At 34.1% G+C, this 11734-nt stretch overlaps 1 protein-coding gene across 4 annotated transcripts in view; it reads left to right on the top strand.

Moving 5' to 3' along the window:
• The first annotated feature begins 346 nt into the window (after positions 1-346).
• Positions 347-11734, top strand: part of LOC131673798 (uncharacterized) — a 31121-nt gene continuing 19733 nt past the window's right edge. For 3 of the 4 annotated variants that reach the window (XM_058952086.1, XM_058952089.1, XM_058952090.1), the window contains exon 1: positions 347-546. The gene's annotated coding sequence lies outside the window, so the exon portion shown is untranslated. Of the gene's footprint in view, positions 547-9841; positions 9912-11734 lie in introns of all 4 variants that reach the window. The other variant, XM_058952087.1, reaches the window with a different exon arrangement.

Genomic DNA, 11734 nt, shown 5'->3' with positions numbered 1-11734 from the left:
CATTAAATGTGTTCGTAATTAATTGTAAGGTTTGGGAAAGAACATGAGAGGACAAATAATCAACGAAAGAATCGATCGCAATTTATTTTGCAAATTGCAATCAATTATTACCAAGGTCAGAACCAAGACTAGTAATTCGTAAAATCCACTGCCGTTCAAAGCAGCGCCCAACACTTTGCCTGCCAATAAGACTATCGCAAGCTCGTTCACGCGCGATCCCCTCAACGAGTGGCGCCGTCTATGCTTCGCTCACGCAGGCCGAGCCAAAAGCTTGTGTGTATGATACTGGGGAGCTTCGAACTCGGCCAAGCAAAGCAAGCGAGCAAGCAGTCGCCGCTGCGTCGTCGCCAGCGGCGTACGTGTGCGTGCGCTCCGATGAGCAAACGACAAAAAGGGAAAAACAGTTGTTGTGTTAAAACCGCGAGAGAGGAAGAGATAGATCGGTGTATTGTTGCGTGATGGTGTGATCCATTCGCTTTGTTCTTCGGTTCTTTTCAATTTTGCCGCGGAGGGCATGGCGAATCGTAGGTGACATCGGGAAGCCATGTAAGTGAAAAAAAAAAAAAACAAATTCACGCTTCGTAGAGAGAACAACATAACGAAGTGCAGGAAGACCATGTTGTCTCTAAACAACTCTCCCGTGTGACGGTCACGAGACTGGGAAAGGTTAATTTTGTTGATGTATTTCGTAATGGCTTGCGTAAGAAAAAAAGTACACGTGGATGGCGAGAACGAGAAGTTTATTGTTCTTTTTTTTTTGTTATTTTTACACTCGTATTGAAAATTTTGAGAGATGAGTGTGGAGCTTGTACAACTGGCGAAAATAGCTACCTACAAACAGAGTAAAAATTCGAAATATCATTTGCTTGGGTGCTGGATCGACGTTGTACAATAATGTACTCGGCAAACTCGTGCTTCCCGATTAAAAATCGAAGAAGTCAAGTGTATATTCTTTACCTTAAAAAATTATCAACTATGGTGAAACAATCTACAGATACACAAGCTATTTTACCGCAAAAAAAGCACGCGAGGCTTATTGTACAGTGACGGTCAGACAGAGAGAGAGAGAGAGAGAGAGAGTGAGTGAGAGAGAGAGAGCGAGAAAGAGAGAGACAGTAAAGGGAAAAGAGGGGAACCTCACCCCTACAAGCGGAGCACTGACTCTCTCTCTCTCCGACCTCGTCCTCGTCAGGGGTGCAGTTTTCGACCTCGTGCCGCCGATCGATCGCTCGAGACGCGCCGCTTTCTCTCTCGTGTTGTACGTGTCTGCGGCCTTTTTTCTTGTTTCTCCATAAGGGATATAACGTTGTCTTGGGTGTGCGCGCGCGCGTGTGTATGTACGTGTGTTCGTTCATGTGTGCACCGCGTGAAGTTTCTTTTTTGATGAAAGTTTAGGCTCGCAAGATAAACTCGCGCCAAAGGCGATCGATTGCAGTCTTGGTTGCTAGAGAACTTCTGTTCGTTTGATAAGATTGAAGGTTGATGAATTTGCCGTATGAGTTATAGAATTTTAAGATGAAGAAATTGCGAGATTATTGATGTGTAAAGCATCGTAACAATTCGGATGAGTCGCGGATTAATTTGCATCAATTACAATTGTGCAATCTGTCGATTTTCGGTTTCAATAATTACTTTTTATTCGGCTCTCAATTAATGTATAACCATACTATCGTCTACGTACGTGATTCAATTTCTAACAATTCCATAAAATAAAACGATCAATTTCCCTTTACGTATATAAATGATGCTGCACGCACTTCTTTACGAGAACCTCGACAAACTATTATTAGGATAGATTCCATCGCTGTGCGTCCTTAATATAACTGTATTTATGGAACAACAACGTTGAACGGAAAGTCGATATTTTCTCTTAAAGGGAAGTAAAAATGTAGCAATGTTGTAATCGCGCCGTTAGAGCAATGAGTTCAATGAGTTGATAAAACTTATATGTACGTGAAACATGAGATTTACTTTGTAGGGTCGGTAGACCCTAAAATATTTTTTCTTTCCATGTCTGTGTAGTATATTACTTTTTAAACATTGAAAAATATTATCTTAAAATGTTTCTTGCGTGAAAATGGACTTAGTTACTGCCGTTATATACCTTTGGGCGTTTTAACACTTTTTTTTCGTACAAAGACTAAAAATATGTAGGCGGAGTGCTTTGAAAGCTGTGTGATGAAGATTACTTTTTTTCAGCGAGTAGCAGGTTTGCGACGCGGGTCATAAAAAAATAGAGAGTGTAAGGAAACATTGAGTATTTGCGATTGTAGGTGGGAAGATAAATATCCTAGTAGATTAATGACTCAAAGTAGATCAATGACCGCTGAAACATAAATCATATGATTTAATTATGCAACACGCACAACCAAACTTTAATACACCCACAAAAGTTCGTTGACTTGCCACCTTTCGATTCTCGAGTATTAAGCACGATACATATTTCATCCTCCTAAAAATGTGTGTCCCGAAATTCATGTATACGTGTATTGATCTGCGACCTGCAATACATCCATTTCTTTTTCCGTTCATTATCGATTGCTATGTAAAATATTCAAAATTTGCTATAACGAAGATGCTGCTAAATCCTTCTAAATCTGACATTGCCACTGAGGATTTTAGCCTTTTGATCGAATTTTATATAGGTCAAGAGCTTCCGATACTTTGATTAATGGGCCAAAAATGTATATTTTGATGTTCAATTTAGATTCGTATATATATATATTATTCTTCACCAATTCGCAGTTAATGGATTCATTGTCAGAAATTTTCTAAAGTTTATGCGCTTTTGTTTATGTTATCTCGATATATAATAGCATGTATTTCGTAAAGTTGCGATAGCAATCTGCATTATTTTTTGATCGCTTAGAGATATACTTTACATTTTCATGAAACACACTCAAGCATACTCTTATCATAAATATATCTTTATTAGCTTAATTGAGATGAAAAGTAAAAGACATTTAAGAATTTGAATATATTATATTCATTAAATTTAATGAAATGTAATGCAATTTCATAAGGCATTTGGAAAAAACTATTTTCATCAAAAATGGCATATGAGAAGCCTTTTATCGAGAGAAAGCCTTCAAACACCTTTTTCACTAGAATTTTCCAATAAAATTGAAATTGATGAAATTTAGAACACGTTTTTCATGCCGAAACATTTATAATGTCAGACCATTTAACAATCCAACTATCATTCGTCTTGTCAATAATTTAAGTCGCACATACGAGAAAAATCGTAAACATCATCTAAAATTACCCTAATAATTATATTACATGCCTACATGAAATTTTCAAGGGAGCAGAAATTCAAATAAATTTAATAAATTACATAGATTTTTCAGACGGTGGTAAATAAAATTTTAAGGAAAATCGTCACAACATTTTTAAACGGCTGATATACCGCGAGGTACCCGTGAAGTACACTTCCATAAATATTACCACAACATATATAAAGCCGCAGGCTCGCGAACTCTTTTTTGTCGAGAGTGCGTCTTTGAAGACATTTTTTAATAATGTCTCCTTTGGAGATTAGAGATTACGAAGCCTCAAAGTCATACGCTTGGAGGCAAGATTTAGCACAGGAAATTTTGCTCTCGCTCGCTCAAGCAGTCAGTTTTATGACAGCGGAAGATGTAACTTGAACTCACTCTCTACTGTGCCGCTTTATTGATACTTGTTGGTGAAATTTCTTTTCTGAGAAATTTTCGTATTGGTTATTTTAAAAATCTTTTTTATTTTGATGTATTTGAATGAATTATATGAGCTTTTTTAAGCAATTCAGGTTAGGAGAGTGAACCATTCTTTCAGTATACATTAACGCTGTTTGGATGACTTTTCAATACCAATAAATTAGTAACATGTGACGGCTTTGAAACAGAATACTTCATTCTTCAATTAATATCGTACATGTAAAATTGAAAAACTTTTTAGTTAAAACTAAATCGTACTTGTTTTATTTAGATCCACTGTTTCATCAATACTGCTTTTATTTGATAAAAAAACATTTTAATAATATAGGTAACAATATCAGTTGAATATGACAATTGACACGACAAAAAATATCTGAAAACACTTAAATCCATTTAGATTTATTTAAAGATGTGATTCTTTTTGCTCGACGTCTACATTTTTTTCTACTCGTTTGTATCTGTGTTCCAGAAAATCATTACATGGGCAAAAATAACGACCGCGCTTATTTTTCTTTCAAGCAAGAGAGAAAGAGAAAGATAAATCTTTGACGGCCGCTAAGTGTCAAAGTCGTCACTATGTCGTGGCGCGTTGCATGAATATAGGTGACAATAGATGAGACAAATGAACGAGTCAGTTGTTGTGAATGCTACTTTGATTTTTTCAAATGAGATTTCATTTTATTTATAACAATTTTTTTATATTTATCGAATTTTAATCATTTTTTACGTAAATGACGAAAATAATTAAAATCCGATCTGAAAAGAAAGACGATTTTACGCAAAGTTTGTAGAATTCACATTTGTGTTAATTCAAGTTTTGCATTTATAGATTTACAAGTTAAATCTCCAATTATTTTTAACTAACATGATGTACAACTTAGTATTTTTGAAATTTCAAAAGACAATGTAGCTACATTATTTCAAGTTAAAAATAATGCAATGTCTTCATTATATATTTTAGCAAGTTCGCGTTATTTGTGTTGTGTAACCTCGTTTAATAAGCCTGTTTTCTAAAAAAAAGTATTTTTATATATATATTTAATTTTTTCCATCTACGATGACACTGTTACCTAATAATTGTCACTCGAATAATTAGCTTTTTAACGTTGTCGCGTACAACGGAATACACCAATTATTTAGCGGCAAAGAGGAAAAGAAAAAGTTACCCAACTCAACAGATCATTCTTAGTCTGGTTAGTGCGATTGATGTACAATTTGTTTTCAAAGACGCCTCGAGCGCCCATCGAATTTCCAGGAAAGCTGCATTTGAAGCACGAGCGCGCGGCTCGTTTTTATCCACCGATAAATCCTGTGACCTACAAGTGCCGAGAAAAACTTTTATACCTGTCGCCGTAAAGTCGATAGTTAAAGACCAATGAGAAAAAATAAAAACAATCTTTTTCGATGGCATTAGTTATTAATATTTTTTTCACATCTCGTTTTTCCTAAGGAAAAAAACTAGAACGCGCGTGATTATAATATTGCAACGAGGCAGATGAATACACACATATCCACGTGAATGTTTCTCATTTTTTTTTTTACACTGGAGACTTTTCAGATGACTCATCGGCTCATAAAAGATGTTGTCCTGTTTAATTATTCACAGACAGATGAATAATCTTGTTATAAGTATAAAGTTTTTATATGAAATACTTCTTAGGCATTGAACAGTACACTTTCCCAAAAATATTTAGCAAATCATGTATTACAGAAAAAGTTATACTTGGACTACCCTCCAAGAAAAAAATGTTAGCAAACCGTCCCCCAAAAGTCTTAGTAGTCTCTTCCGTATAAAACAACGCACTTTCCCCTCGTAATAGAGGCAAAAAAGAGAGAAAACAAAGTATTCCGGAACAGTAAGCTCGCAAAAAAGTAGGCGTAGATAAAGTTGCGGCGTGAGAGGGCGTCAAATAAGAAGAACGTGCGAGATTACGACGATAAATTTTTTCTAGTAGACCCTTGGCGTATTTTTTTTTCCATGCTAGAGTAAGTTTAGTATGTCTGGAAGTGATGTGACTGAAGAATTTTTTTTTTTCGTAGTTTTTCTTTATTGATTTGATTGAAAATTCGTTATAACCACATGGATGAATAAATTAAAGTGAAAAAAATTCTGTGTAACTTGATTTTCATCAATAGGGTTTCGCCTGAAAATGGCTTTCTTGAAAAGGTTCTTGCCGAGATATTCTCCATTGACTAGTGTACATTAGAAAATCATACAATTCTCATATATTTAACTAAAAGTTTTTAAATAATGTGCTTTCTTAAAATATACAGTAAGCGACACAGAAATATTTTGTCAGTTACGCGCAATCTCGTTGATCGAATGGCTATGTAATAATAAAATACAAATACTATTGAAAATTGTCCTTCGCGTTTCGCGAGCGCGTGTCACACATTTTATAACCCACTGATTTCAACGTCAAAAATGTGTTCACCCTCTTTGATACTTTTTTGAATAAAAACAATTATAGCAGCGAAAACTGCTGCGACCTCTTGAATGTCAAAAAATGGAATAGTCGTATGACCTATATCAGGGATAAAGTTGGATGTTGCTTGCTCGAGAGGCACCATGTAGCCTAGTTGAAAGGTGACAGACGTAATCAGTATTGTTAACACGTTACAATCGTCTGCGTTCCTTTTTCAACTAACATTTTTATAATAGTTATTTATTTCCAACTGATCACGTATTGTGTTAAGAATACGGCTTCAGTATAATTATGCAGTATTGTGATAAAGTGATCTAATTTCCACAATGTTGAAATCACCGTCCGATATGGGTGTAAATTTTGAAAGTACTATTATAATGTGTCTCTTGTAGTCTTTCATTGATCCACCTAAAAACAATTCTCTCTAATTACACAATGTAAAAATTCAAAGGTCATCAGCGTTTATAGTAATTTGTTTCTTTCTTTGCTATCTTTTCTTTTTGTTTATGTGTAGAATGATCCATTCTCTTCAATGAGTATAATGTTGAAATTTATTAAAGATAATTATTACATTTTGTCGAAAAAGTTTTTCAAATATGACAATTCACACATTCATTATTAGTTGGAGCTGTTGTTGCATTGAACCGGCCACTGATACGATCAATGTGATCTCAATTTACATGTACAGATCTCGCGTATTCCTGCTGCCAAAGTCTGCAATTGAATTTCTGCCATTGTAGTCTCATACATCATAGAATTCAGGAAGATCATTATTTTTTCTGGAATTGAGGATTTTATAATGAAGTATCAACGTTCACAAAGTATGAATTTTGAAAACTAAGAAATGAATTGTCAAGCAGATGTGCGTTATATAGCTAGTAAAATTGTGCAAATGTAGTCTTCACATTCTCGTAGCTGGTTGCCGTTGGTACGTTCGTAACTGAATATTCGTTAATATTAGCGGATTTCGTTATTTACGTATGAATTATTATTATAAGCACATGAAAAATCTTTTTTTAGTAAAATCATAATTACTTCAACGAAGAGTAGACTATACGGCCTCTCGTTAATTTCATGATCATTAATATTCTGTTAATTAACATTTTATTTTTTCAAAAAAGTTTTGCAAATTTAATGCAAGCTTCCTCTTTAATATGACAGTATTCCAACGTGAAACATTAATCGAAAACCACGAAATATATTGGCTCATATTCTCCAACTTGTCAAGAAGTAATACTTGAGAAAAAATGAAACGCTTTCTCTGTTTTTGTGGCGAAAGTTATTAGACAGCAGCATGTATCAACTTGAAAAAATATTATTAAAGTCGTAACCAACTGTATAAAAAGTTTTAAATACATGGTGGTGTTAATTGAGTTGTAAATTTTTTATGCAACAATGTAAGTTTGTGAGTTTACAAAATTTTCGATTTCAACTGAGTTTTTATAAATAAATTTAAGGTTGGAAAATATCCAGAGTAACGAACGTTCCGAATTATGTTATCGAACGTAATATAAAAAGTATAAATTATTCACTTTATTATTGTCATAAAATAAGTGAAACTTTAAAAGATACTACAATTTTCTTCATATCAGAGCTTATTTTTTAAACAGTTTTTAGTTCAAGTCTATTATACAAAATGCATTTATATTTTACATAATAAAGCAAAATCAGAATTGAAATTATGCATGCGAGTATAAAAAAATCATTTATAATACTGTGGCATACGCGTATTGAAAAAAAAAATCGTTTTCTAGCGCGAAACTTAAGTATACCTTTAGTTGTTATAAGAATAGTTTATAATATCAGAGAATATGTGCGATGAAATATTTACTTTTAAACGATAATTTTCTCTTCTTCACTTGTAATTGCAGATACAAAAGACTTTTTAACGAGGGAATTTCATTTAGCTCTTAATTATGCCTTATATTTCACTAAAGAATTCCCTCCATTGCTTGCTGCATAACTTTGAATAATTTGCTTAAATTAAATATCCTAGCCAGAGTATGTTCCACCATTAACTAAGGGGTCATTCAAATTTCTTTTATATAAATGATCCATATATGTATATTTTCACGCGGTTTAAATAGATAATTGTATAAGAAAGACTATATTTTCAATCTAAGTAATAATCGTTTGTGAATCTAATAATATACTGTTAGCCAGCTTACTTGATTTTCCTATATCATTAGTAGCTTTAAAAGTCTGTTTTATGATATCATAAATAGTAGACATATGCAGTGGGCATGGCGATTATGAGATAATCTGTACACGTTAAAATTGCTAGTGGTTGCATAATGACTATAACGCGGAATATTGTTCCACAAAATTACAATAAGTTAATCTCGTATAAGAAAGTCAAATACTTCGGGAGTCAAAATATTTTCATGAGATTTTTTCTAACTTTATTTATTAGTTAATAAGCTTCATCAAAATACGATAAGTTCACATACTAAATAAGTTTCCTTGTTTCCTTTGATTAATTTCATGTTTGACGAGTACTTCTTTTATTGATATCAAACGATATAACAACTATTATTAATAAATAAAATCGATATGTAAGGAGAAAAATGTAAATAAAAATTCTGGCTGAGTTTCATCAAGATTTTATAATTTTTTCTTTCAACGTTTGTTTCATTTGATTTCAACAATTTACTTGTAAAATAAGTTATTCGTTGAATAATCCATTTCATTATTTCGGATAAGTCACGCATGTGCTGTTGATAATCTCTTATAATTTGTTTTATTCGTCAAGTTTTGCTATAGTTACTATACAAAAACAAATCCATAAATCCTTTTCATTACTTTATACATAATTCTGTTGTATTGCAGGGTAACTTCAATCAGAAGTTTCTGTATTTTCGAAATTTCAATAAGAGTATTGAGTTGCGCTTTTCAAGTGTACCAGTTAGCTTATCCTGCACAACAAAATCTCTTTGGCGAAAACTACTGTGATGGATATAAAATACCCGAATTTTATTTGAATAAAATTCAACTGGAAGTTCTTTGAAGTGTATTTCAGTGGTCTTCAGCTCAAGAATACGTGACATTTTCTATTCACGTGCTATTCAAACAATAGAGTAGGAAATATAAGCGTATAAATCGCGCTTGAACAAAAAAAAATTATTCCCCCCCCCCCCCCCCCAAATATTATATTTAGTCATCTAAAATTAACTTCATTTCACTCCTGAAGAAACAAAAATTATTCATTTCACATCGTACTTTCATAATCCAATCGAGTCAACTAATGACTAATAAGGTTTGACCAAAGTCTTTTAGTATCGGGTGCGTGGAGAAAGGTTAATTTCGAATGTGCATAAATCGATTGGTGGAGTGAGTTTAGCCGCAGCCAAGCGGGAGCGATACCTAGTTGTGCACACAATCCCAACCCCTTACCCGTTGATTTCTTTTTTTGCACATTTGACTGGAAATTTGGGCGGAGTGAAATCGCGTGTTCGTAGCTCGATAAACGACTGGATTTTTTTCTCTGGGAAATGCTTTTACCCCCTTGTTTCCATGAATATTTCATGCAGGTAACAAGCTTTCCGTCGATAATTATGATTACATTGTTTGAAATATTTGAGAAGAAACATAATATCTTATCGAATTCTAACTTTATTAACGGAACTATAATGAACAGAGTTTTTTTTTTATTATACATAGTCTAGCATTTTATTTTAAAAGTTTCTGTAACTCGATTATTTTATCTTCTTCTTTCAGTTACTTGGCACTTCTTTTCTCTTCTTTACAGAACACAACGCTTTATTTATTGGGGCAAATGCTTTCAAATGTAAGTAATTTAAAAAAAAAGTATCAAACACTTTTCTTAACATTCAATGATACTGCATTGAAGTACGTTCGATTCATATATTACAGAAGAAAAGCTGCTTTGACATAATTTTTCTCCTGTATCTCCAAGATATTTCTCACCAACAATGGCAAATGTTATTAAGTTCGATAAATCCTCTTAGTGAAAAGTTTTCTCGAAGGCATTTTTCGCTGCAATTGCGAAATGTAAAAGCGTGCATCGCGTTCAAAACCCATAAGCGAAACTTACATTCGACCGTTCTATACCTCTGACACACGAAAAAGTGCGTTTGAAAAAATCATGCAAATTGCCCTCGCAGTACACGTTCGATCGTGCACGAAAAAAGCAAAATAATAATTCAGCGTGCGCTATCTCGCATTTCCTTTCAGAAGCTTCTTCCATCCCTTCCTCATTACTTAGCCATCCATTCTCGCACAAACAAAGGTGCAAAGTGAGATATATATATATTCGAGTGACTTATAGGAGGAGAGAAGGCGTCGGCCTTTCATCTCTTGCTCTCCTGTGCTTGCGTGTCCCAGTTATCGACGTGTCGGTCCCCGGCTTGGTGTGCATACGATGCTCGATAATTCAGTTGCGATGTACATGCAACCTCTATAGGTATACGCGATTGAAATGCTAGGTCACGTGTATGCCTATGATTTCACATCGTTATGGCGATTTACCATGTCTAACGAGATTTTATTGAAAAATCGTTAGGCGAAGAATGCGGCCGGGAAAGGATTTTTCTTTTAATATAAACGTCTAGCAACTTGGTGTCTTGTTGAAAATTTAGCGTTGGCTGTAAGCGCAGTAATAAGATTTTTTCCGCTTGTATGAAAAGTGTCGCTTCCTTTATTAAGCGTAAATAATTGTGTGTTCTTAAAAAAGGAAATTAATGTGAGACACAATGTTCGGAATTAGAAAGAAAGGCGGAAATCAAGACTCGAATGTTTTTAAATACGAATCGTGTGCCGTTATTAAAAATTTAAGTTAATAAATGTGCAAAAGTATTTATAATGAATTGCGTTCAAGAAAACAATTGTGGAGAACCTAATTACACAAGCAGTAGAGTCGTCAAAGCCCGCAATGGAACAAAACCTCTAATTTCACTGAACAATACAATTCAACTATGTACGAAAAAGGAATTAAAAATTAGTTCGAACAAGAAAAGCAGAGTAGGGTTAGCCGTAAGAAAGAAGTTCTAGCTGAAATAAAAGTAAATAAAAAACTGTGTTATGACTTAAATTCTTTTTTGTTATTAAAAGGGTTCACTAAGCTCTCTCTCTCTCTCTCTCTTCATCTCACATTGAAATTTTAAGGACAAGCAAAAGAGCTGTTTCATTGTAGTGAACCGCATCTGTGGAGGGTGGAAAACACTAAATTATAAATGGAAATGTTATCTATAGCGCTACTTTCTTTCAACCACATAAACCTTTCTGTGGGAATAAATAAACTTCCATTATTTAGCGCCATATAAATCTTATATGCAAGGGAAAAGGAAATCGAAGTACTGTGTCAAAGAGAAAAGGCATCACACACTGAGTGATCACTACACCCAAGCTAAAAAGACGCAAAAGCCGCACGCTATTGGCACGATTCCATCGACGACAGAGCTAAGTTCTTGATTTCACTCTCTTTCTCCACCCATTTGATATTACGTTGCTATATAGAGAAGGTTACAGGAAAATTCTTGCGTACGACGACACATTCTTACGTATAGATATAGCATGTGATTTTGAATGGTCGGCTTGTGAAGATTCGCTCCATACAGTGTGTACTCCGATATTGTTCGCTCTCTCTCTCTC

Source organism: Phymastichus coffea, unplaced genomic scaffold, assembly GCF_024137745.1.
Source record: "Phymastichus coffea isolate CEN01 unplaced genomic scaffold, Cenicafe_Pcof_1.1 PCOF00199, whole genome shotgun sequence".
Taxonomy (NCBI): Eukaryota; Metazoa; Arthropoda; class Insecta; order Hymenoptera; family Eulophidae; genus Phymastichus; species Phymastichus coffea.
Note: the sequence above shows the minus strand (reverse complement) of the source record. Positions and strands in the feature narration are given on the sequence as shown.